This window comes from Parasteatoda tepidariorum, chromosome 5 (assembly GCF_043381705.1).
Source record: "Parasteatoda tepidariorum isolate YZ-2023 chromosome 5, CAS_Ptep_4.0, whole genome shotgun sequence".
Taxonomy (NCBI): Eukaryota; Metazoa; Arthropoda; class Arachnida; order Araneae; family Theridiidae; genus Parasteatoda; species Parasteatoda tepidariorum.
This window is the reverse complement of record NC_092208.1, coordinates 68,915,176-68,942,946: the sequence shown is the minus strand read 5'-3', so window position 1 is coordinate 68,942,946 and position 27,771 is coordinate 68,915,176.

Below are 27,771 nucleotides of genomic sequence, written 5' to 3'. Positions count from 1 at the left end.
AAAAGTGCTACTTCGCTAGTGGGGAATTAAAAACGTAACTTTGTAAGTGAAAAATTGATTAAATAACCTTTCTATTAATTTTTTAGTAAACTGAATTTGTAGTAATCAATGAACTAGGCGATGAAAATTAATCATCGGCGTAAATAGGAGAATTAGAGACCCAACTTTGCTAGAGCAAAATAAATATTTTTACTTTGTACGCATAAATTTAAAAATGTAGTTTTGCTAGTAGAGAAATTAAAAAAAAACGATAACTAATCTGGTACAGTATTAAAAAAGTAATTTACTTGTGGAAAATTAGCACGCGAAGGCTAGAAACGTTACTGAAGCAGTGGAAAATCAAATAAAATGAAGTGCTAGGAAAAAATAAAAAAAGGTATTTTACTAGTGGGAAATTAAAACTGTAATTTAGCACGAAAAGGCTGGAAACGATTGGTAGTGGAGTAATAAAAAGAATAAAATGAAGAGTCAAAAATGTTTGTAAAGAAATTTATGATAAATCACAATAAAAAAAACCAAAGCAAACAATAAATAAATATTGAACAACTAAAGTAAATAGTGATTAAAGGTTAAAATCCTAACTCCATTAATGAGCTTTAACATCTAGAAAATGAGGGAAAATAATGTCTTGTACTCAGAGCTAAAATCTTTACTCCACTGGATATTTTTTTGTTGCGAAATTTATCGTAATTAACAGTAAAAAAGAATGGTTGATAACGAACAAAATCAGGATGTCAAAATAAATTTGGATTGGAAGTTGAAATTTAACTTTGTTAAGGAAGTTTTGTTTGAGGATAATTTATGATAACTAACTGCAAATGGAACCCGATAGACAAATATGAGTTGTCAAAGTAAATATGAAGTCGAATTCTTAACTTTATTAACGAATTTTCATTCTGATATCTTAAGTTAATAAAATCAATTACATTCTCAAGAAAAGGCATTTTTAAGTACAAAGAAGCATGACAAAGCTAAATTCAGAATTTCCTTTTTACAAATAAATCCATTAAATAATAAATTGAATAAATAAACAAAATAAAATAATGCTGCAGTTTATATATTGATTTCACTAGAAATGCTCAGTTTTTTAATGCTTTTGTCATTTAGAAATTCTGATTTCGATATTTTTGCTGATGACAAAATCAATACCAAGATTTCAGTTAAGTGCACACGCTAATAATTTAGACTGGTTACAAAAGCAACAAGAAAATAATATTGACTGACTTTGTTTTCTTTTCAGGAAAAAAAAAATTCTTGTCTATGACTATTACCTATTTTTTTTAATCTGTTCTATGGATGCTAAACGAATAAGAATAAAATACTTAGACTAAAAAATGGCGCGGATAGTCTTGATAATTATCGACCAATAACGAAGAACCATTTTCGGAAAAGTATTGCTGGACTTTTTTTTTGCTATATATATTGTAGATCGCAAACCCGCCCTTTTAACAATTGCTGTCTTTTTTTGCCGTCTCCAAAACAATTGGATATTGGTATTATATTTTTTTTATCTTTTACTTGATATCTTTTAACCCTGATTGAGTCGATTTCTCGTATGCTTCGACCATGTTATGTTTGTGGTTCAATCCGCTGTACAAATTTGGTAACAAATTGCCTGTTGTTTTTTTCCTCTTTTATTTCCTACACGGAAAACAAATGTAATGCAAAAGATGTTTCCAATAAAAGTTTTATAAGACTTTTTGTCTTGAAATAGATATTTAGAAGTCAGCAAAACTTAACATTTTAAATTTAAATTCATCGAGATAAATCACTTAACATTAAGAGTAAAAAAATAATAATGTTTTCATAGAACTGTTCATTGTTTGAATGGAAAGGTTTGTCTTTTTTATAAATAGCTGATGTTTGGTATTTAATGTAATAACGATAATTGTTTTGATAAGCTGTTGTTGTTCATATTTATGTGAAAGGGTTGATAGTATGATAACGTCGCAAATAGAGTAGCAAGAGCTGCGCTCAATTAAGTTCATAAATTAAGCCACAACAGATTGCGTACAGTTGATTTTGATGAATGAAAGCATTCAAATTGAATGTAAATCTATTCTAATATGTATGTATCCAGACGACAACAACGTGAAGTAGTGCGATTTTAAGAGGTAAATGGTGAGCATTCTGTAAATATTTATAGTCCAATTTTTGCTGTTTTTAAGTCAGCACTGTCTGGGAAATATGGTTGTCATAAAAATGAGTAAAAATGTTCGTTATAGTACATCAATATCAGATCAACCGAGACCCAGAGCAAGTAGATGCAATGATTTCGAGCTATGCAATCACCTTCTAGTCACTTCGTATTGTTCAGTTCTGGATGCATCCTTCTGAACCCAACTTTATATTCACTTATAATGTTTTCACGTGAACTGATTAATCAGTTATACGCTGTCTCCCGTGTACTATTCTTAGTTTTTTTCTAAACTTAATTAGGTGGCTCTGCTATCGTTATTGTACCTTGAAAGCAACAATATACAGTCTAATACCTGTCCACTTCTGACTTTTAAAAGGACAGTAAGTAGGTGCAATTTTGTGTGCGTGTCCACTTTTCATTGGACAACCCGTATATAAATATCCAATTAATAACCAAAATACTTATTAAAAAAATTAGAAATACTAAAAATCGAAGAATGTATTAAACTAAATAGTGTTGGTTTTTTTGTTGCTCTTAATGCTAAATGAAAACATAACACGATTAAGCTGAAAATTTTTTCTGGGTGAATGATTTTTTAAAAGTACTGAAATACGGCTTATTTTCGACAATTTAGAAGTGAAATAAATTCTTATAAAAATAAATCTTGAAACGAAAGAACAGTGAATCGCCTTAGGTCTTACAAAATAGGTGCATAAATAAAAACACAGAGAGACAATGTAACATCCATAATGCACGAGATATGGGAAATGGCTGCACAGAAATTCTTATTTCACCTTTTCAATTCAAATCGAAATAGGAGTGCATTTAATTCTCCAAAAGCAATCGTCCTTTTGTGCCCTTTTCATATCAAACATCATTCCTTTACAACCGAAAAATGCGATCAAAACTCACAAAATGGTGCCCATCAATACAATTCTAGAAGGTAGTTTGCATAAATAAACTAAACCATCCTTCTCAAACATTCAGAAACTCATCTCCCTTTGCATAAACAAAGACGTAATCCTCGTTTTTTAAGTTCTTGTTTTTTTTGTATTTCACTGCTTCTGTTCGCGAAGGTAAATGCCTATTCTGAGCCCAGTTGAGTGGAAAGAAGTGCATCCTGGGTAATGAGCAATTGGCGCGTAATTTAGTTTATGCCGTGCGAGATAAAATGGTGGAAAATTTTGATGAAAAATAAACGAAAAAAGGGAGATAAGAGGCTGCATTAAGGTGAAATACCTGCTTTGGGATGGTATAATACTTAATGACGATGAATTTTTCAAGAAAGAAGCTTGGAATTATTCTCCATTATGCGATCTTTATTAAGATGTGACATGTCATTTAGCATACACTTTTTCTCTTTTTCTAAGTAATTTATCCCTTATAGCCGGATTTATAATCTAAAAAAATAAACGCTGGTGGGATGATTTAATAAGCTGCCTAAATGAAATGATCTATTTTGCAGTTGGGTGCAAAGCAGATAACGCAAGTTCCAGAGTCAATAAATGTTTATAGTTGCCGAAAATAAGTAGTTTTATTGCTTATACGAGAAATACATAATACATAATAATTCGTAAATACGTAAATATATAATAATTCTGACAATGAATATTGTAGAAGCATCGTATTATATTAATAGAAATCGAGCAAGAATTTTATTGGGTGAAATAGAAGTTGAATGAATTTCAGGATTTAAGAATTATTAGATCGGATACATTTAAAGATTCCTTAATTTGCCTAGTAGAGTCTTTGAGTGTTGGCTTTTGCAGTCAGTAAGTTAGAATTTTTTATGATGAAAAACACATATGGGCTAATTAGGTAAGGTTTAGTGATTTTTCTTTTTTCTCCAACGCACTGTTTTTTGAAGGCACTGGCGGTCGCATAAAATGATGTTTTTTTCCTGTGAATAACTGCGAGTTTAGAACAGTTATGCATGACTATTAGGTCAAGTTTAGCTCATCATCAAGTTTAAATTACTTCAAGTGTCATCTTTAGGCGGCGTCCTCTGTGCTTGTTATGAAAATGGCGCAAAACCTCAATATGAAGAAAAGCCACAGTTTGGAGAAAAGGAAAAGCTTTTGTGGTCTAATTCTAAATAAACTTACTCCAATGCTGCATTATTTGATTTCATAAAAAGTTGTAAATATGAGAATGAGGCATTGATTTTGACAATTTTCCTCTAGATGAAAAAATGTTGCCCAATTGGCGATTTTTTAAAAAAAGTTTAATAATTTTCAAAATATTTTAAGTCATTTATTCCTTCTGAAGCCCAGACAATTCTTCACGGCAAGATGTCATATATAGTTTATTGCTTTGCTTCAAGTGTGAGACACTTAAAATGTTGTTTTTTTTATTTTGTTTGGCGAAAAAGCTCTGAAGAAACTAGTTAATGGGTAATCTGTTAACACGGTTATCTGATACAGCGTCATAGACCTTTCTCAAAGGCTCTTAAGAAATAAAGCTATTTTGAGAATAATATGCAATTTTTATAACTGCTGTTAGTTTGTAACAATTATCCAAGCCTGTTAGGTGAAATTTAGCTTATCTTTAGACAGCGCCCTCTATGTTAAATCTGATTATAGCGCAAAACGTCAATATAGAGAAAAGCAACAGTTTTGTGAAAATGAAGTCTTAGCGATCTAATTTTTAGATGTTTCAAAATTTACTCGAATTTCACGATATCATTTCACGATTCATTGAATTTGGTAATTTCATTCTAGAAGAAAAAAATATCGCCAAATTGGTGTTTTTTTTCTTTTTAATTAATGACTTGAAATATTAAAGTTATTCGTTTATTCTAAAGCCCGGATAATTCTTTACAGCCAGAGACAGTTTGCGCTCTGGCTGTGTTATAGGTTTGTTTCAAGTGTTCGACATTTAAACTGTAACTTTGTTCTTTTTCTCAGCGGAAGAGCTTCAAAACGGACAAAGTGTGTCCGGCGACATAATGTAGTGGAAAAGCACCAACACTGGAGATTTTCACTACTCTTAAGCTTAACTAAAGGCGTTTTTTGGGAGAAGGAATGCTTTTAGTTCATTTTACAAAATAAATTGCCGTTGTCATAAGTTGCCGATGTTAAATCCCTCACAAAAAACTGTTAATCCCCAAATGAAATTCAGAAGTTGTCTTGTCTTTTCGGGTTTTTACTCAAAAAAATTAAAATACAGTTTTTTTAAAAAATTTTTTATCACAAGTCCTTAAAGTGAAAAGGGTTAGTATTCTCAAACCAAAATTAGCTTAACATTACTTTAAAAGCTAGCTTGAAATTAAATCTACTTTAAAATAAGTGTTCAAACAAAATATATAATTTATTAGAAACTTGTATTTTAAATTTAAGCATCAATACCATCTACCGAAACTTTATTTTCTGGTTATGAGGTATAAGATGAAAAGTTTCGTAAACATTCTGAATTTTTAAAACTCATTATCAGGAAAACTTCAAACTTAAACCAAGAGGGCGAAATAACATTAATTAGTTATTTAAAACTACTGTCTAGACTTTGGTTTTAAAGTAACTGATACAGAATTCTCTCAACAAATTTTAGTAATATTCAAAATATGCAAGAACTAATATATTGAAATATGCTGTCTAGAAGATATTAGATTTCGAAAAAAGTGAGAAAACAGCTTTAGAATTTTTCAATCGCAAATATTTGTGAACCCTAGAAAAAAAATTGGAATATGCAAATATTAAAAAATTAGAAAGCACACGTTTTAAAAACTAACAGTTCCGAATTTTTGAATATATCCTCGAAAGATTAAATCTTTTCTTGCCATTTAAATCACATTTTGAAGATCTATCTGATATTTACATTGCATACTTAACAAACATGTGACTGTTTAACTGAGAAAATATGCGCTTTGATACATTAATTTTATGTTTTAGGGATTATAGAATTTTAATATTTTATCGAAAACTATATACTGTGGCATATTTATCTTATTTTATACTTCGTTCAATTCTATTTTGTATTTAGTGAGCTTTGTTAGTTCATATTTCAGTGTAAAATGAGAGAATTATCCATCTTATAAATCTCTACTTTAAGCTTAGAGTTTAAAAGAAAGAAATTCAGAAAACTTAGGAAATAAATTGCATATTTTTAAAATGTAAAATTAAAAAAAAATATTGTAAAACTATTTCAAGCATCACTAAGTAATTATGTCACATTTTAAATTGGATAAAAATTTGATAGCAAAATTTTTATTCTATTATCTTAGAAATAAATAAAAGACTATTTCAAGTAAATAACACACTTCACAAGCTCTTAAACTTTGAAGTTGCACAAAACATTAAAGTATAAGACTACGATTTTAATACATTCTTCATATACTAGGTTAAACTTGCATTTCCCTTCAGAGTATAATGCTAAGTTTTTAATGTGTCACTTTTAAACGTTAAAGTTATAAAACATTAAAATATAATACTACGATTTTAATACGTTTTTCATATAGGTTAAAATTGCATTATCCTTCAAAGTATAATACTAAGTTTTTACACGCCCCTCTTAAACGTTAAACTTACATAAAACATTAAGGTATAATACTAAAATGTTCATGCATTTTTATATGGGTGAAAACTACATTATTCTTTAAAGTATAATGCCGTGTTTTTAACATGTTGCTCTTAAACGTTAAAGTTAAATAAAACATAAAATTCCAATATTTTTAATACGTTCCTCATATTGGTTAAAATTACATTACCCTTCAAAGTAACATGCTATGTTTTTTAACACGTCTTTCTTAAGCGTTAAAGTTGAATAAAACATAAAATAATAATATTTTTAATACGTTCCTCATATAGGTTAAAATTATATTACCCTTTAAAGTATAATGCTATGTGTTAGATATGTAGCTATTAAACGTTAAAAATATATAAAACATAAAAGTATAATACTACAATTTTGATACGTTCCTCATATAGGTCAAAATTATAATATTCTTCAAAGTATAATACCGTGTTTATAATATGCAGATCTTAAAAGCAACGTTAACATTAATATGCAACTTTGAAGCATACTAAATTTTTATGACGTTGCTACGTTGTTTTACGTTAAAATTACATAAAACTTCAGAGTTAAAATGCTTTACATTTAATATGTTGTCTCCTACATTTGAAACTGGAAGCATTCTCATTTTAAAAACCATTTCGAAATATCGTCACATTTGTTTAATATATTCGTTTCAGGGGTAAGGGAGAATCGAATATTTCTGAGTCTTCTGAGACGAGAGCGGCGACCCCCATGTTTTATTTAAAAGGCATCCAGACAAAAAAAAAAATATCACTTTGCGCACTTTATAAGTCTTTCAATCCAAATATTCAAACTCGACGCTGGAAAAAAGTTTTTTAAATTTTTTTGAATAAAAAGCAGAAAAATCCTATTTTGCCAAACAATGCATTTATTTCCTGAAAACTTGAAGTGAAAGATGCACTTTATTTTTAGAAAAAAGAAAAATGTTCAATTTTGTTGCAGCGAAAACGCTTTGAATGGGAAAGGCAAAATGCACACATTGAGTTTTTATTTTATTTTGTTATTTTGCTTGATAGACGTTTGTTTGTCAGACGTTGATTTCTGTAAATTTAAATTCGAAATGTATAGTTTTTCAGTTAGAGTCAATACATGAACTGCTATAAAGAATGCATCTGTTGACGAAATTTCATAACGCTAAGTCTAAGAATATTTTTATAATGATTAATTTCTAATTAATGGGGTGCATGTAATAACAAATAGCGCCAAGTAGCGTAAAAAACATTCTTGGTGCTTCACTACAGTAGGAACTTATCCTTAGTTCTCAGTATCGTGAAATACCGAGAACCAAAACTTATCTGAGGTATTTCAGTACACTATTTTGGTGTAAAGTAGTTACCTCAATTTTTAGTGTGAAGATACACTAAAATTTCTGCTGTTACTAATGCCACTTGCCAATACTAGCAAGTCTGCTATGGGAAATCCTAGCGTATTTTCAAGGCAGAAGGTGCGTTTCTTGTTTTTCAGTGGCGCCATCTATGGGGAGGAAAACGACTTCAGTCACATACACGCCGCAGCCCGTTTTACATGGAGGACCCGCTCATACTCCATTCATTCATCCGCAATTTGTAATTTTGGCCATAACAAGAGATAGATCAATCTCCAATTCAGTGCTCCTTCTGAGGTATTGATTTGCTATGGGAATTTGAAAGACTTCGACTGATTTAACGTGGACCAGTCATCATTCAACACAGAGGGATTCTTCGGCTAGCGGGATTCAAACTCAGGATCTACCAACCGGGTTACCCTGGCATTACTAAAAATTTTTACTGTATACACTGTAAAAATGTTTGGTGTTTTGTTGCCACCATTTTTAGTGCTGAGGTAAACTAAAATTTTTTGCGGTGGATTTGTTCACATTTTTTATTTACTTTTTAACTGCTATAATTTTATTTAGTTATTCATTTATTTACTGACATAACATATTTTTATTCGCTTAAAAACTCAATTCAATGGCTTCATTACCAAAACTTTCTTTTTAAACAAATAAGTGCATTTTAAGTAGAATATTTACACTAATTTTTTCAAACAATTAATGCTTCACCAATTTTATATAACTGTTTTCATGATGACTACAATTCTGTACTTAAAAATGCATTTCGTTTACCCCAACACCAAAAATGATGATAACTATGCACCAAAATTGTTATGGTGCAGAAATGGCTGAAAGTATATTTTTCTCCACTTTAAATTTTTTTTTCGTGTTTATGAACAAATAATCAAAATTTTTTAACAAACATCAATGAAAAACCAGTTTTATGAATTCTTGTAGCAGTATTAAATAAGGAATAGAAAACAATCTAAATTAGGAATAAAATAATTTTCTTTTATATATTAGAGTTGAATGTTTAAAAAATAATTTAATTAATCTATACATAAATCATGTTCTACAAATCAATATCCTTTCAAAAATTCATAAACTTTGTTACATAAAAAACCAATATTTTAATAAGCATAAACGGAATTTTCTGAGCAGATAATTCATAAATTTTACTCATATATGGAGCATTTTATCAATAAACAGTTTTTATTCAAATCCAGACTTCAAGCAATATTTTTTTTCTGGAACAATTGGTAATCACGCATTCCAACCGAATGAAGGAGGCATTCTTTTTGTGGTTCAGAAAATATTCGTTTATAAAATTATACTTCTCTCGGATCATTCTTTCATTAAAGATTGTAAACAAATCTGGGGAAGGATTCAAAAACTCAACAATTGAAAGTTTATACTAACACTGTCTGGCCATAATGACACTCAAGAATTCTCGTTTGGATTATTTGCGAAACATGTCATAGAATTTTTCACCAGATAATGGCCAATGAGGTACCATAATAATTCATCTTCGAAATTTCATTTGTAACACGGACCCACCAGCAAGGTATATTTTTTGATTCATTTATTTATTTCATGTAACAGAATCCACCATGGAATAAATTTTAGGATAGAGAAAAATGGCGCCTTTTCTTGCTCACTGCGGCGCGCTTTAAAAGAGACTTGAGTCGTCATAATTCATCAAACCATTTTCTGGAAATTTCTTTTTCTTTCAGGAAGAAACCTTTTCAGGATTTCTCTTCTTTTGTTGCTGCTTTTCTCTTTTAACCTACTTTCTCAGTTTCAGTGCATGATGATAATTAATATTTCAGCCATTTCCGGGGTTTACAAAGGAGGTGACAAATTTGCTGGATATAGATCACGTACATTTCAGGAAAAAAATTGAAGTACTTATACTCATCTCCTTCATGTTTCATTTCTTAAATAAAGTTACTTAATAATATTATTTAGGCAAAAGTTAAGAGAAAAAATCTCAACGTGAAATATCTTCTGTTGAACCAATGCCATATTTTACTCTTGAATCTCATAGGTTGAGTGTTTAAGAATAAAATTTAGNCTGCAATAATTATTATTCTTTATATATTGATGTGTTTTGAATTGCTTCCTTATAGATTAGTTTGCTTCTCATTAAATAGATGGCAGCACAGACTTTCATGACAAAATATTACATATCATTTTTGTAATAAATGAAACAAATTTCTAATGTTTCGAAGAAACATTTGACGCTTTTAAAGAAATTTTTTTTACGTATTTTTGCGAAAGGTAAATATTTCTACTTGTTGTGAGTAAATAAAAATAATAGTAGCAAGTTTTAACTTATTGCAAATCTTATTTGTGCACTTTTAATGCCTTTCAGGTTGCGTAGAGCTGAAATAGCTCTAACTGAGTTTTTTGTTTAAATAATTATACTGTTTAATAAAAATTTCAGAGTTATTTAGAATACAAACATTTATTCATTAAGAACTGGAGAGCCAAAGGATTGTTATCACGAGTAGCAAATTGATTCATAAATGCGTCATTAACACAGAGGAAACACTGTCAAGGCATTGATTCATTTGTCAGAAACTGTTCTGTGTTGGTAAATTTCAATTCGTGAGAATAGTTGAAAATCAATTTTGGGATGAAGCAGCATTGATATTTTGAACTGAGTTGTTATAATATTGTTGCATAACAATAGCTGAAACATTAATAAACATGCTTTAAACTTGGGCATGGTCTTCAAATTTGGATACATATTAATTTCGGAATGTGAATTGTTCTATTTTCTTAATAAACTATTACAAATCTGATTGTGCAATATATGGACTGTTTATCTCACTTCATATATTGTTCATTTATCTCATGAAATTTTTTAAAAAAATGTTGTTAACAGTTATTGTCAAATTGTGAAAACAATATATCGCTGCTTCAAAACTAAAACGACACATCTGCAGGCATAATACGTTTGCAGATGTGTCGTTTTAGTTTTGAACCAGCGATATGTATGGTTTCTTATTTAGATATTTGCTTGAGCAAGATCCGGATAGTTTCGGTCATTTAAGTTATTTTAGAAATTCTTTTCTATCAGTATTATCAAATTGTTTGAACAATATTTGAATAATTCACCTCTTAAAATGTTTTTAAAACAATTTCTTCCCAGCTTATCAATTTTTTACTTTCAAAGCCGCACCTTTTAACCCTCGAGATGTTTTCAAAAAACATTCTTTCTCCCTGTTATCCTTTTGTTTGAGCAATATTTCGACAGTTAATCCCCTAAAAATTTTTTTTAAGAAATCTCTTTCTCTCAGCATTATCGAATTGTTTGAGTAATATTTGAATAATTTACCCCTTAAATTTTTTTTAAAGTAATTTTTTCCCTGCTATCAATCAACTGTTTTCAATATTTTATCCAGTTATTTGTTCGCGCAAAATCCACGCAGTTTTACCACGAGATATTAATAAAGTCATTGTTTCTCACTGTTATCTATTTGCTTATGCGGTAACAGATCAGATTTTTGAGGTCACAACGTCCTCCATGTTCCCGTAACATATCAATATCTCCGGGGATACTGAATTGGAGATTGATTGTTCTCTGGTTCAGGTCAAAATTACGATCTGTGAATGAATGAATGAAGTATGAATGAGTCCTCCCTGTAAAACGGGCTGTGACATGTGGGCGGCTGAAGTCGTTTTCTTCCTCATAGATGGCGCCACCGAGAAACTAGAAAGGAACCTTCTGCCTTGAAAATACGCCAGATTTTCCCATAGCAGACTTGCTGTTATTGAAAGTTGCATTAGTAACAACAACAGATCAGTTTTACTCCCATAATTTTTTCAATAAAATCTGACTTTCGCCCTATTATCAATTTGTTTAGACAATATCCAGACATTAATTCTCGAAATGTTTGAGAAATTAAAGTAGTATCTGAAAAAAAGTGACCGGTGACTATCATATCTAAATTTACAGGTATTTATACATCTAGAAGTTCACATAAAGGTTGGAAACAACTGATCCATTTTCACATGTGAAAGACGCATTTAATTTATACATCTTTCAGTACATTTACTAATATATTTATTTCATTTATCAATTATAATAATTTATACATTTATACAATGTATTCGAGTATTTAATTGACATTTTCGGGATATTTAAAGTTGTGCCATCGTACATTATCATAAATAAACCCACATTTTGAGTACACCATTTAGCATGCTGAAAAAAATTGTTTCTTGTCTTTGGAAACAAAAAAAAAGGTTACAGTACGGTTTGAAACTACTGATCCATTTTCTCGTGTGAAAGTAGATAAAAATCACATTTGGTCTGTTTGTCTTATTTGGGTATTTAACTGGTATTTTTGGAAAATTTAAAGTTGCGCAGTCGAGCATTATTATAAATAGCTCCATCTAGAGTACTTAAAATGTTCTTCTTGATAGCTGGTCGTTGGTTTAATCGAATACAAATAAGTATAATGTTGTTTTACGTGAGTAAATGTAGATTAATTTCAGATTTAAGAATAATTAAAGTATAATTAAAAATAAATTATTTTAAAACTTTATTCAAGCGCTAAAATTATGAGAGTAATTCTTTGTGATAGAACTGAATCTCAGCATAAACAACTTTTAAAAATCCTTAATTGTAAAATATTTATTAAATCTTTAGCGCGTTTCGGTCTCACATTGTTACACCTTCATCAATGTCATGGATGGCAAGACGTAGATGTTATGTTTTGATTCACTTTAAAAAGATACAGATACAGTTCAAGGTAATTCCATTCCCAAGTTCCATTACTGTCATTTACCCTACCGGTGAAGGTGTACTAATGCGACACCAAAACATGTTTAGGATTTAATAAAAAATTTTGCAATCTGTAATTTTAATTACTTGTAATGAGTTCATATGTTTAAAAAGAAGTCGATGAGTCTTAATCTATTCATCTACAGATTTGTCTTCACCGGCGACAAAGAAATGCCTCAATTCTTCTTCGGGTTGGTAGCAAAAAATTGCAATATCAAGCGCGTGAGCTGTCATGAGCATGAAAGCATAAACGTACATGTTTACAAATTTTTGCATGTAAAGAAAAATGAGTATTAGTCATGATGTCATGTTTTTTAAATATAATAAAAATATTTAAAAAATTTTATAATAAAATTTTTATAATAAATTTTAATAATAATTTTTCTAATAAAAAAAAGCAAGCTCGAAGATCAGATGAAAGCGTTGATGACAGTTATGAAAGACGTTATATTCATATGAATGCGTAGGAGACGTTATACATGTTTTTTTTCAAAGCATAAATATTATTTCTGCATTATTATATTACTTATTATTATATTAATTTATGCATAATTATATTAATTGTTATTATTTCTCATTATTATAATCTGCAAGCTGTTTGATTGCATTTCATTTGTTTTAATTTCATATTTTTTATCTCACTTAGTTAAAGTAGATTAAAAAATTTAATTTTTGAAGGAGTGGTTGGTTTTAAAGATTTTAATTATTAATTTAAATTATTAAGATTTTAAGCTGGAACTCATTTCTAATTTATTTAACTTAGTAGAAGATAGCATAGCAATCTTTGGAGGCTGTGGAGTGGTAGTGGGGCTGGTGGAGCGGTACAGGGGGATGTGCACACTCGTTCAAAAGCAAAACGCACCTGCAATATCTTTTATAATCCACTATGTACTTCAATCAATAACTTTAGTATTTTTTTTAAAAAAAATAGTTAGTTTTAAACATCCTATTTACAATATTATTCGTGTGACTTAAGCTTTTAAAAGCATTTTTAATATTTTTCTTCTGAATTGCAATAAATAAAGCTCGTATCCCAAGTTCGGGAGAGAGAAAAAAATTTCCTGGCTTTCCTACTTCAAAATTCGACATTCTTCAATAACATTTCAAAATGTAAAGGAAAATGATAAATCTAAGGAAGAAGATGATGATGTGAGAGGAGGGGGGGGGTGAGGTAGAGTCTGAAAGAATGATATCGAGTCATAATCCCGGCATTCACATCACATATTTTTGAGAGGGGGAGGCCTCCTCCGTCGGGGAGGGAAAAAATCTGAAAATACTTGGGAAATTTAATCCGCTATAGATTGTGAAACGAGTCAAAGCTGCAATATAAATATTATTGCTTTCATCTCTGGCGCTCTGAAAAATCTTCCAAGGTTCAATCTCGAACAAAAGTAAAGATAAAATGGAAGAATACATCCTGGCAACAATTCTCCTTTATTACAGTTAGAAGAGGTGACAATTTTGACAATGAAAGAAAGCTCCACCGAAATAGTGCAACTCTATTTCGATTTTTAATGGAGATGTCGCCAGAACTTTGCGCCAAGTTCCATTTTGGATGTAACTACTTTTCTGGATATAAATCTATTCCGATGGATAAGAAAGATTTCTTTTTTATTTTATATGCTAAATAGGCAAACCCCTTTTGTTCTAGCACAAAGTTGAGAGAGATATATAAAATTGCCACTCGCTTCTCAAAGTTCGCTTCCAAGACAAGTGTTGAGTTGTGTTTGAGCGACCGGGTAAAAAAGTTTTTCGACATTTTTGTTCTTTTTATCTCGTTGAATCGTAAGAAGTAAAGGAAATATGCGATCTTGGGAAGTTTTGTGTTTGAAATGAGGTATAGAAGAGTTGGTAAAATCGTAAAAGGAAAGATTTTGTCGAATCGTGCATAACGATTACACGCGGATTGTTGCCATTTATTCATGGATTGATGTTTCTTGAGTAACGATTACTCATGAATTGATGTCGTTTATTCCTGAATTGAAGTTTTTGGAGTAACGATTACTACTCATGAATTGATCCAGTTTATTCCCGGATTGAAATTTCTGGAGTAATGATTACTACTCATGAATTGATTCTTTTAGTCACGTGTTGATGCCTCTTAAGTAACGACTACTCATGAATTGATACCGTTTATTCATGGATTGAAGTTTCCGGAATAACGATTACTGCTCATGAATTGATTCAGTTTATTCCTGGGTTGAAATTTCTGGAGTAATGATCACTACTCATGAATTGATTCTTTTAGTCACGTGTTGATGCCTCTTAAGTAACGATTACTCATGAATTGATACCGTTTATTCATGGATTGAAGTTTCTGGAATAACGATTACTACTCATGAATTAATTCAGTTTATTCCTGGATTGAAATTTCTGGAGTAATGATTACTACTCATGAATTGATTCTTTTAGTCACGTGTTGATGCCTCTTAAGTAACGATTACTCATGAATTGATACCGTTTATTTCTGAATTGAAGTTTCTGGAGTAACGATTACTACTCATAAATTGATTCAGTTTATTCCTGGATTGAAATTTCTGGAGTAATGATTACTGCTCATGAATTGATTCTTTTAGTCACGTGTTGATGCCTCTTAAGTAACGATTACTTATGAATTGATACCGTTTATTCATGGATTGAAGTTTCCGGAATAACGATTACTGCTCATGAATTGATTCAGTTCATTCCTGGATTGAAATATCTGGAGTAACGATTACTACTCATGAATTGATTCTTTTAGTCACGAGTTGATGCCTCTTAAGTAACGATTACTCATGAATTGATACCGTTTATTCATGGATTGAAGTTTCTGGAATAACGATTACTACTCATGAACTGAGTCTTTTGTTCACGTGCTGATGTTTCTGGAGTAACGATTACTAATGGATTCATGTTTTTAGAGTATATACATGAAAGAAAAAGCATAAATTAGATCTCAAGTTGTTTTTAAAAATTATTTGAATAAGGTAGCGAGTCAAACGCTCCAACAAAGTGAATGCAAAGAATATAATTAAGTGATTAAAGTAATTAAACGTTTATTTAATTATTTTATTCAGATAAAAATAATGGCAAGAGTAAAAATCTGAGTGAATTGAATTTTTAGTACTTGATATTTTAAAGTTAATAAATCTAAAAGGGATCTTTTTGTCATGCAAAAAATTAAGGGCATTAGGTTTGCAAAATTCTCTTTGATATCCGGTAAGCAACGAGATAAATTTTTTTAAAACATTTTTGTTTATGTATATATTTTTTAAATCACAAAATTGGGAATCAAAATTGGGATTGAAGCGAGATTGTGAATTTCGGCCTATAATTGAGATACGTTTAGCGAGCGCAATAAAATTAATAAAAAATTATCCAGAACGACTTTTGATCTAGTAATAGGATCTTAACTAACTGAGACTCAATCTTAACAGTTTAAAGGAGTGACCTCAAATATGCTAATTAATTAGTGCAGTTACGAAACCAGACATAAAAACGTACTTTCTCTGAATAAACGTACCTTTTTATCGACGGATTTAGATATCGGATCCTCAAATCCACGACTTTTTTTAATATTTGATTTTTCAGGAACGTTTCGATCGATTTCGTTCAAATTTGATATTTTGTCATTAAAATTACATTTTTTAAAAATGATGTAGAAACTCGTGCAGCTTACAGTATTAATGTTTTTGATTTTTGCGAAATAAAATAATTTTTGCATGAAATTATCTTTGGATAAACACATTTTATAATTGTGTGCAAAAAGTTTTCGATTTGACTTAAAGATTCTCGACTTATGATAGCGTACACAAGAAGTAAAATTAACATAAAGGGGACGAAACCTTAGACTGCATTCCAGCCCAAACGATTAGGACCAGAATTCTTCTATTACGGCTATCCCTCCTATTTTGAGAGTAAGGAACCGAAATCCGTTGGTAAAAAAGGTATGTAAAGGTAGAAAAACTTCTAATAACTAAGTAGTAAGCAGCAGTAATGTAGAAAGTAAGTGGTAATGTAGGGCTGATTTTGTAACTTAAAATAACGTCTGCACTATAAATAACATCTGTGTTAGTAGGTCAAGATCAAATCATACTAGATCAAAAGTTATTCAAATTGTCCAGTTTTTTATTTATTCATTATTTTTTTTATTCGTATTGTATATCGCGAGCTCAAAATATCCTTCGGTTCACTTACTCGTATGAACTTGGATTAAAAGTCTTTTGGTTCAAGTCGCCAATCTATATGCAAACAACTTCTTAACTGCAGATTCAAACAGTTATACTGCAAAAAAATCTGGATCAAACTACGGTATACAGTGCCAGCACTTTGGGTGCATCAACCGTAAAATGCATTGTACTATAAAATATTATACTGTAATTCTTAAAGTAATATTTATTTGATTAGAGTGATTCAGTGATTTTACGGTAGTTATTACTGTAAAAATTACGGTATACCTGATTTTTTTCCCCTTAAAGGATTTTACTGTAAATGGATTTTACTGTTAAAAATGGATTTTACTGTAAAAAGTGCCGACACCCTGAGTGCTGGTACTTTTAACTAAAATTTTTTACAGTGTACCGGGATTTTATACTAACTTATTTACTTGCATTTTCCTCGCTTATTTGACGATTTTATTTGCTCGGTTGTGTTTAAAGTATCATGTTTAAAAGAGGGTATGTAAAAAAGAGATGAAAAATGAGAGAAAAAAAATTGAGAAAAAGAGATTGTTTGCGAGAAAAAAAGAGAATAAAAAAGGGAGGAAGAGTTCTGGAAAAATGAAAGTGTAATTAGTGAGAATTCAGAGGAAGTGAGGGAGGGGAAGAGGAGAGAGATTTCAAAAATCAAAAGCTTCTGTTGCAGATTCAATCTTCAGATATTTAGCAATTTGTTCGTCGCCTATTTCATTGTTAATCATAAACACCCACTCGATTTCGAAGAGAACACAAAACCTTCAATTACATCTCGTTATCTCGACTACAAAATTATGTTAAAAATAATTAATAACTTCTACTTTTATTTAACTGACACGATTAAATCTACCATCGTATAAAAATTGTTCGTGTAGGAGATACTTAAGTATTAATAATGGCATCGCATCAAAAAAGATGAGCGATTTTTATCTCCAAACTCTCGCCAAGATTTTGATAAATGATGCGAACTTGGTTAGAGTAAGTTTAAGAAAAGATAGATACTTTGGTAGCCTGTTTTGCATGCTATCTATCTTATTTTTATCTACTAGAAATGAATGAGATAAAATTTTTGTTTCAAAAGTTTATGAATCTCCTTTCACTGAATTTTGAGGGAAAAAATATCCTTTGTAACATAAAATGGAAGGTTTAAGATTTTATAATTATTAAATTATTCAAAGTATAATTATACGGCATACTATGTTTTTATCAGACACTTTGCCTGGCATTGAGAAACTTATTTTTTAAGAACTCTCTACTTATATTTGAAGTTCAATTATTCAATTTTAAAGAGAATGAAAAACGCTACTTCAAATAAAAAAACGATATTTATTTTTAAAAATTTTATCTCCGGGGATTTAAACATTTTGTTTTTAATCCAATTTTGGCAATGTATCGAAAACTAAATAACTTAATAAAAAATGAAGAAAAAAAATAATAAGCACCATGAGTGAGTACAGCTGATATATTTGTATAATTTTTCATGTTTTCTTTATGCATAATTATTTCCCACAAACTATTGAAATTAACTACAACCCTATTACTCGATTAAAAGACTTCATTCGCTTCAAAAAAATACAAATAGGAAATAACAGTCGACAAGTTTCAAGCACTCAAAAACAGGCTCGCATTTTCAAGACTTGTCAGACGTGAATGAGAAGAAACAAACGTGATAGAAATAAATATTATAATATATAATATTTATAAAATAATATGGATTATTTAAACCCGTAACATACGTAGTTTTTTTTTATAAACAAAAATTATTTTATAAACAATTTAAATTTGAAACTCATGTTATCAATTAAATCATAGAAAGAGCTTTTTTTAAAATAAACAACAAAAAAAACGGGGATGCTAGGGATTAAACTGTATTTTTTTTAGATTTTACAAATAATTGGTGTTTGCACTTCAGGGAGAGGAAGATCACCGATACCCACACGTGTGTCTTATGACGTCAGCGCCTGATGATAAGCAAAATGGTGCGTTAACGTTGAGCTAAGTTTCTCCACATAAGTTAGAATGTTAGTTAATGTGAAGTTAATCAAATACAGCGCCGTATCGCGCATACAATTTGGTGAAATATAATTCTTCCTCGTTTACGTCTTTTACGTAACCTAAATTTATCATTTATATATTTTACTGCAACCATGTAATATTTTTGCTTTGTGTAACTTCGATGCATAATTAGTATGTTTATGTTCTGTATGGCTTCGTGTCTGTCTTTATGTTAAGTAAGAAATATATAGTGAAAGAATTAAAATCTTTGCGAAAGAGTATAGAATGTGTCAGTCAGAAGAACTGATACTATATAGTGAAATACATAGTGAAAGAATTAAAATCTTTGCGAAAGAGTATAGAACGTGTCAGTTAGAAGAACTGATACTATATAGTGAAATATATATTAAAAGAATTAAAATCTTTGCGAAAGAGTATAGAATGTGTCAGTTAGAAGAACTGATACTTGTTGGACTTGGCTTACACGAAATGGAATGTAAAAATCAGTAGCGAATATAAAGAAATACCCCGTTTCAACAACCAATCAGGATCGAGATACCCCCACTAAGTAACTTGCAGGCATTCCATAGCTGTCCATGCGATAATACTTCTACGACAAGGGGACGTTAACCCATGATCCATCTATCACTGAGGATATTTTATGTCAGCACTGTGGTCGGTGTGAGTCGGGTACGGATTTCGTATCGACCAGCCATCGCTGGGGCTCAAACCCGGCTCACCTCATTGGAAGGGGAACGCTCTATCCTTTGAGCTATCGCTGCTCCTTAGGCTATTATTGACACTAGGGATGCTTTACTAATTGTGGTTGCGGGAAAATAATATACTTATATGGGTATTAAGCCACAGGTGTTTTTTATGACCCACCGGGAATTATATGAATCAAAGGTTGCACAGGATGCATAGGTTTCATATTTTTAGAACTTTATTTAAAAAAAAAATATACCACTATTCTTTAAAAGTTAGACAAGGAGATACAGAAGTAATTCTGGTGATTGGAGAACGCAGCGAGCAGGGTTTGATCTCAATTTTTTGCACTATATTTGTAAAAAAGTTAAGAAGATAATTTTGAAACAACTCCTCAACATTCCCTTCAAAACGAGTCAATTTTGTAGTAGATAAATCATTTTTATCTTATTTTTTATCAATTTCATTATCAAACTATTTAGTATTTGAATTAATAAGTGATTCGAATCAGTAGAGATTCGAATTAGTAAGTGATTCGAATCCCCAGAGTGAACTGATTCGATTGATTCAAATAACTTTGATGATTCGTTCAGCCCAACTCTACTACGTAATATGGTGGTCTCCGTGAGGCATGGCTTCACTTTTCAGATGTTATGTCTACTCCACATTACTTAATGGTTGTGAACCATAAACTTGTATATCAACACAGCAACGATCGCTGGAGTTCCAACTTAGGTCAGTGCCTGATGAAGGGAACCAGGTTCAAACCCGCACTCTTTACCAAATTGAAATAATTTATGCTTAAATAACTCAATAAATCATTTCAGCATTCGTTTTACGATAAAAAAACTAAAACTAAGAAAAAAAAATTAAAAAAAAAAGAATTTTTTTTTTATAAACAATGCAATTCACAATATATTAAATCAGAAAAAAATCCCTCATTTATTTAAACGTTTATTTGTTTTAAACATACAATTACTCTTTAAACGCAAAACAGTTTTACTTCTTGCTTGCTTAATTCATCCCTCCTTGTTGAAGGTTGAATATAGTTCTTTTTTTCTTTTCTTTTCTTTTTCGTTTTAAATCTCGACTCATTGAACAGGAAAATACTAGTTTAACAAAATAAAAAAATCGAAAGAAAAAAAAAAAAAACGAAAGAAAAAAAAAGGAGCGACAAAATAAACGAACATTTCTTCCGTAGTAAAAATGAAAAATGGCGAATTTTGTTGGCAGGATTCAAGACAAATATTTGGGAAAGCTAAACTTGACTGTGATAATACTTCGCCAAAAAATATCCAAGGAAAATAGTAATGATAGTTGTAATACTGAGTAATACTGAAGTCTACAGAGGTTAAATAAAAGAGGAAAAACAAGGCACCAGTTCTTTAGTTCGAGACAAATATAAACTTCTTCCAAATTTTCTAGTAGAAATAGCATCAAAAGCTTAGATTTTTCAGTTTACAATAGCTGTGGAGGCTGGCCCATGATTTACTTTAAGTTCTTTTCGTTCAGGTGCGTATTTGAGACAAAATTTATTTTATTGATTCTATCTAATGCAGAGTTTTGGAATTCAAAAGTTTATTTTGTTTTAAAAAAAAAAAAACAATGAATAGATGCATTTTAAAGTGAATGTATATAAACTATGGTTTTCCGGTGCTAACATCAAAATAATATTTAAAAAGAGAGAAATAAAGGATCTGATTTTTAAAAAAATGCAACTTTTTAAAAATTCTTGTCTTTTTTTTTCTTAAACAAAAATAGAAAATTATGAATTTATGGGGTTGGTAATTTCAACATAAACAAACTTAGAACTATATTTTAATAATGCTGAAATATTTTTAATGCAAATTACGCAAAATTCAAAGACAAGGAATATACGGAATATTTTTAGATCACGGAAAAGACATCTTTTCCGTGATCTGAAACAGACAACGTAAAATGCAACGGTCTAGAGATTCGTAGAATCCTACGAATTATCGGAGAAGAATCACATTATTAATATAAATATCTTAATCGCTTAAAACTATGAATTTTTGAAAAAGTAGCCACTGTTAAAAGTGACAAAACTGACCACTACCCAACAGCAGAACTTCTTAATTTTATCCTCTACAAGAACTACGTCTGTTTGAAAAGCACTATGTAAACGAATGATAAATAACATAATGCAATGAAGTAAGAAAATATGCATTAAGATGCATTAAAATATGCATACGATTACTATAATGGAATAGAATTTGAAGCACGTTGTAAAGAAAGAATAGACTTAAAGGAATAAAAGATTTTCCTTAGTATTCAACTAAACAAATATTTTTTCCATTAAAATAAAACTTAAAGCAAAACTTATGTTAAAATATTTTTTTTAAGAATCAGAAAAAAAACATAAATCCTGTCTAAAAAGGACTTTTAAGAGTGTAAATATTCGTATAATTTCAACAAAAATTTATAATTTAATAATAAATTTTTAAGTTATTCTTGTAATAATATTTACTTAAGTAATAATCATTAAAACTAATTTATCCAGATAATTTCACTGGATAGTAAAATAAAACGTTACTTGAAAAAAAATTTGAAAACTTTTATAATATGAATCAATATTTGAATAAAGTCATTAATCATTTTGACAAACAGTTTTAGGAAAGAATGAAAAAAAAATATATAAAACAGAATACTCGCAAAAGGCTTTTTCTATTTCTTACGTTTAAATAAAAAAAAGTCTTATAATGATGGCACTCAACTTTTTTTCTTCTATTTCTTAACGTTATGCTTCAAAAATAAAAAGAAATGAAATTTTGACTTCTTAAATATAACAGCAGTAATTGAAAAAGTAAGTTCTGGTTACGGTTGAATTCTGAAATAAACTTTTTTAATTAGTTAATATTATGCATATAAAAACAATTTATTGTTATCTTTGAATAAATTTTTTTTCATTATCTTTATCAAGAAATATTCTTGTTATTTTTTTCGTTCACAAAATTTAATTTAGTAAAGCGACATCATTATAGAGTAGGTGAGCTATTTTTTCTGGACACAACTGGAAATTCGTGTTTGAGAAAATGGACACTGCTGGAAAAGCGCGTTTGAGAAAATGGACACAATTGGAAACGTGATTTTAAGAAATGGACACAACTGAAAGTGTTTTTCTAAGGAAATGGACACAGCCGGAAATGAGTGCTTAAGAAAATGGGCACTGCTCCAAATGCGTATGCAAGAAATTTAGACATAGTTATTTCAAGAAAGTGGACTAAGCATTTGATTCTATTTTTCAAACTTCTCACCATTCCGTTAGCTTGCATGCTTGAAATAATGGACATGTTCGGAAATGCGTGTTTAAAAAATGGACATAGCCGGAAATGCATGTTTAAAAAAATGGACACTGCTATAAATGCATGTTTAAGAAAATAGACATATCTAGAGATATGTGTTTACGAAAATCGACACAGCTCTTAATGCTTGTTTAAGAGAATGGATACAGCTCTAAATGCGTGTTTAAGAAAATGGACACAGCTCTAAATACGTGTTTAAGAAAATAGACATAACTTGAAATACGCGTTTGCAAAAATGGATAAAGCTTGAAATAAATGCGTGTTTGAGAAAATGGATACGCTCGAAAGACGTGTTTAAGAAAATGGCTACAGCTCGAAATGCACGAAGTAAATGGACACTGTTCCGAATGCGTATTTATAAAAAAAATAAACATAGTTGTTTTAAGAAACTGGACAAAGTACTTTATTCCATTTTCCAAACTCCTGTCATGAAATTGTTCTTTGTTTTTAAGGAATAAAATAATTAATTAAAATAACTTTGTAATGAAATGCCGTCTATTAATCTAAATCACTTATTATATTTTCCTTTAATTTGACTCTTTTGATAAACCTTTAACACTCAACAGTTATTTTAATAAGGTTATCTTGGGTTCTGTAAATGTATAATAGTGGTATTAAATTGGCTTTGTTCAAATTTAGATTTTTTAAAACTACTAAATCGTTTGGTGTTCTGAATACGAAAAGATTTCTTAAAAGTTATATTTGTAATATACCCAGCCTCCCCAACCCCGAAGCCTGAGACTTTGTCACGAAAGGATTAGGCTTAGTGTTAAAAAATACGGAAGAAATTCTTCGTTCGGTTGTCAAAATCGAGTTGGATTTTGAATTTTGCTGTGTTAATTCTCTTAAACACACATTTTGAGTTGTGTCCATTTTTTAAGTACTCATTTTGAGTTGTGTCCATTTTCTTAAGCACGCATTTTGAGCTGTGTCCATTTTCCTAAGCACACATTTTGAGCTGTGTCCATTTTCTTAAGCGCATATTTTGAACTGTGTCCATTTTCTTAAGCACACTGAAATAATTTCGTCGGCTTAATACAAAATATCTAAAGATGAATTATATATTAATAAATACTTTATAACGCTTATTAAATGCATTAGAATATGAAGGCTTTTTTCGACCGAGCTCTAAGAAATGTGTCAATGTGTCAGGAAATAATATATTGCTGTAGAACCTCGATCAATTGTTTCTCAAGGCACAATTATTCTTTACGAACGATAGATACGGGAAAACGACGAATGCGGATCAACTTAAAAATATCAAATAATGACTAGAAAATGAATGAAAATTAATAAATTTACAATAAGTATAAAAAAATTTTAGTTGAAAAATACTATGCAATTCCTGCAAAAATATTTACAATGCAAAAGAAGGATAAATAAATAAATCTATATTTTCATAAAATATTTTGCATTCGAAAGTACTTTGAAAACATTCAACTTTCAACGTAACGCAACATGCTAAGTGGCATTTTGAAAAATTAAATGTTTTATTTAACGGAATATGTTAAGTGTTATTATGAAAGCATTTAATTTATAATTTTTCAGAAAATATAAGCTGGTATTTTGAAAACATTTAATTTCCGATACTACTGAATATGTTAAGTGATATTTTAAAAAGAATTAATTGTTCATGTAGCAGAACATGGTAAAAAGTATTTGGAAAAAATATATAATTTTCAGTGCTTCAGAACGTGCTGTGGTTGGCATGGGTATAAAATCTATCATAATATTATAATGTTTTGTTTTTTGAATAACTATACTTAAAGCCTCTCATATTAAATGAAGTACTAAACATGTTCAAATTTCTTAGTTAACAAGTTCTTGTTTTTTATTTATCATAATAACGTATGCATGCGTTATATATAATATACAATAATCAAGTTAATATTTAATTAAAAGTCTTGAAGTTGAATCACAATATAGTGTAAATTTGCAGCAACCATAATACGGTGCAATCTTGATCAATATCGTCGTAAATGGTTTGCTGTCTTATACTTCATTATAGGATACCATGATACTATTTGAACGGAAACATAGTTCAATAACCCTAATACAATGCCATCTTGATCCATATTATCGTAAAATGTTTGCCGTCTTATACTTCATTACAGAATACCATGATACTATTTGAACGGAAACATAGTTCAATAACCCTAATATAATGCCATCTTGATCCATATTATCGTAAAATGTTTGACGTCTTATACTTCATTATAGGATACCATGATACTATTTGAACGGGAACATAGTTCAATAACCCTAATACAATGCCATCTAGATCCATATTATCGTAAAATGTTTGCCGTCTTATATTTCATTACAGGATATCATGATGTATGGTCAAACAGTTCAAATACGGTGTCAAATTAAACCATATTATTGTGAAATTTCAACCATCCTATATTTGATTATATAATACTATAATTCTACTTGAACAGAAACATGGTTCCACAATCCTAATACGGTTCCATTTTAAACCATATTATCGTAAAATTTAAACTATCTTATATTTGATTATACGATAATACTATGATTCTACTTGCTTGGGAGCATGGTATAATTTAGCTTTTAATGAAAATGAGGTCGTAACAAGTTTGAGTTCAATTTATCCATATTATGATTCGATGTTGAATCGGATTTTCTGTTTGTATAGTAAGTAAATAATTATTTTCATTTTGTATGTCTTGATCTAAAACAAATAAATTAATAAACCTCAAATCCTAATCTAAAAAAAAAGTATTTCTGTTTATTTTCCTTTACAATATTTTATGCATGTTTAAATCGAGTGGCAAAATATTTTGATACTTAAAAAAGAAAGTTCTGTTAATTGAACAATTTTAAAATTTGTATAAAAAAAAGTATCAAGTACTTTATTTCACAATCTTATTTAGCGTCATGTTACACAAGTTAATTAACACACTGTACCAAATTGCATTTATTGTTTGCTTGGAAAAAGAATATAATTTAAAATGTCTTGCATTTCATTTATTCTCAAGCATTTTCCTAACGAGAATTTTTAAGATGATTAAAAGAATTCCATTTTATCGACAACGGCCATTGAATATTTTTTTACAAAAATGAAAACTTTTAACAGTTTCAAACAGATATTCATTATACTTCATCCAATTTTTGAATAAATTTATGAGGCATTCAGTTTCGCCCGTCATTGAAACACATTGAATAGTTTAAAAGGTTCATTAAAATTGAAAATTTCAAAGTATCCCCCCTTTTTTTTTGATCGCGAAGAAAACTCTTTTTAGAATTTTTCTTCAGTCATTAAAAGCTGAAGTGACGGGGGGTGCTTCATTTAATACTGTCTCATTTAGAAGTATGACAAAAGAAAAATAAGAACGCAGGAAAATTCTTAAAATTATTATTTTTCCACCTCTTTCTTTCGTTAAAAGAAATTTTTTTTTTTTATTCTATTCATAATCATTTTTTGTCTTTTTGCAATCTGCCCTACACCGGACGTTTCTTTACGGTTTTTTAAATCGCTTTCTAAACTTTTTGTGGAGTTGGAACAAGAAATGAAGGAATAAAAAAAAAGAATGACGATCACAAAGAAGAAAAGTATTTAAAATCAGCAACGATGTGGAATAATTTGTTTCGTTTTTTTTTTCTTTTCCTTGAGAAGATGAAATGAAATATTTTTTGGTCATGCTCGAGCAATAATACATTTACTGAGGATTCATTTTATTTATTCCCATGTGAAATGATTTTTTTTTTAAATTGCAGAAAATGAATAAACTAATTCCATTGAAATAATGAAGTCATTGTATGAAGTAATATATCTTTCTTAACGTTTCATCATATTTTTGAAAGTATCTTACTTAAATAATAATGATAATACATTTTAAAAGTTAGATACATTATAAAGACAATTAGTAAAGTAGAAATGCGTCTCATAAATGAAATTACAATATAATATAATTTATTGATTCATAATTAATTTATTTATATACGTCAAGTTTTATTTATTTCCACTAAATTTTCATATTTATTTAATTTATTCAATTTATTTAAGTCATTTTTTTAAACTGCAGAAAACAAGTTAACATCTCAATTGAAATAATGAAGTAATTGTACGAACTAATATATTTTTTTAACGCTTCATCATATTTTTGAAAGTATCTTACTTAAATAATAATGATAATAAATTTTAGAAGTAAGATGCATTAGAAAGACAATTAGTAAAATAGAAATGCGTCTCATAAATGAAATTACAATATAATATAATTCATTAATTCATAATTAATTTATTTATATACGTCAAGTTTTATTTATTCCCATTAAATTTTCAGATTTATTTAATTTATTCAATTTATTTCTAAGTAACTTTTTTTTTAACTGCAGAAAACAAGTTAACATCTCCATTGAAATAATGAAGTAATTGTATGAACCAATATATCTTTCTTATCGTTTCATCATATTTTTGAAAGTATTTTACTTAAATAATAATGATAATAAATTTTAGAAGTTAGATGCATTAGAAAGACAATTAGTAAAATAGAAATGCGTCTCATAAATGAAATGACAATATAATATAATTTATTAATTCATAATTAATTTACTTATATACGTCAAGTTTTATTTATTTCCATTAAATTTTCAGATTTATTTAATTTATTCAATTTATTTCTGAGTCATTTTTTTAAACTGCAGAAAACAAGTTAGCATCTCAATTGAAATAATGAAGTAATTGTATGAACTAATATATATTTTTTAACGTTTCATCATATTTTTTAAAGTATCTTACTTAAATAATAATGATAATAAATTTTAGAAGTTATATACAT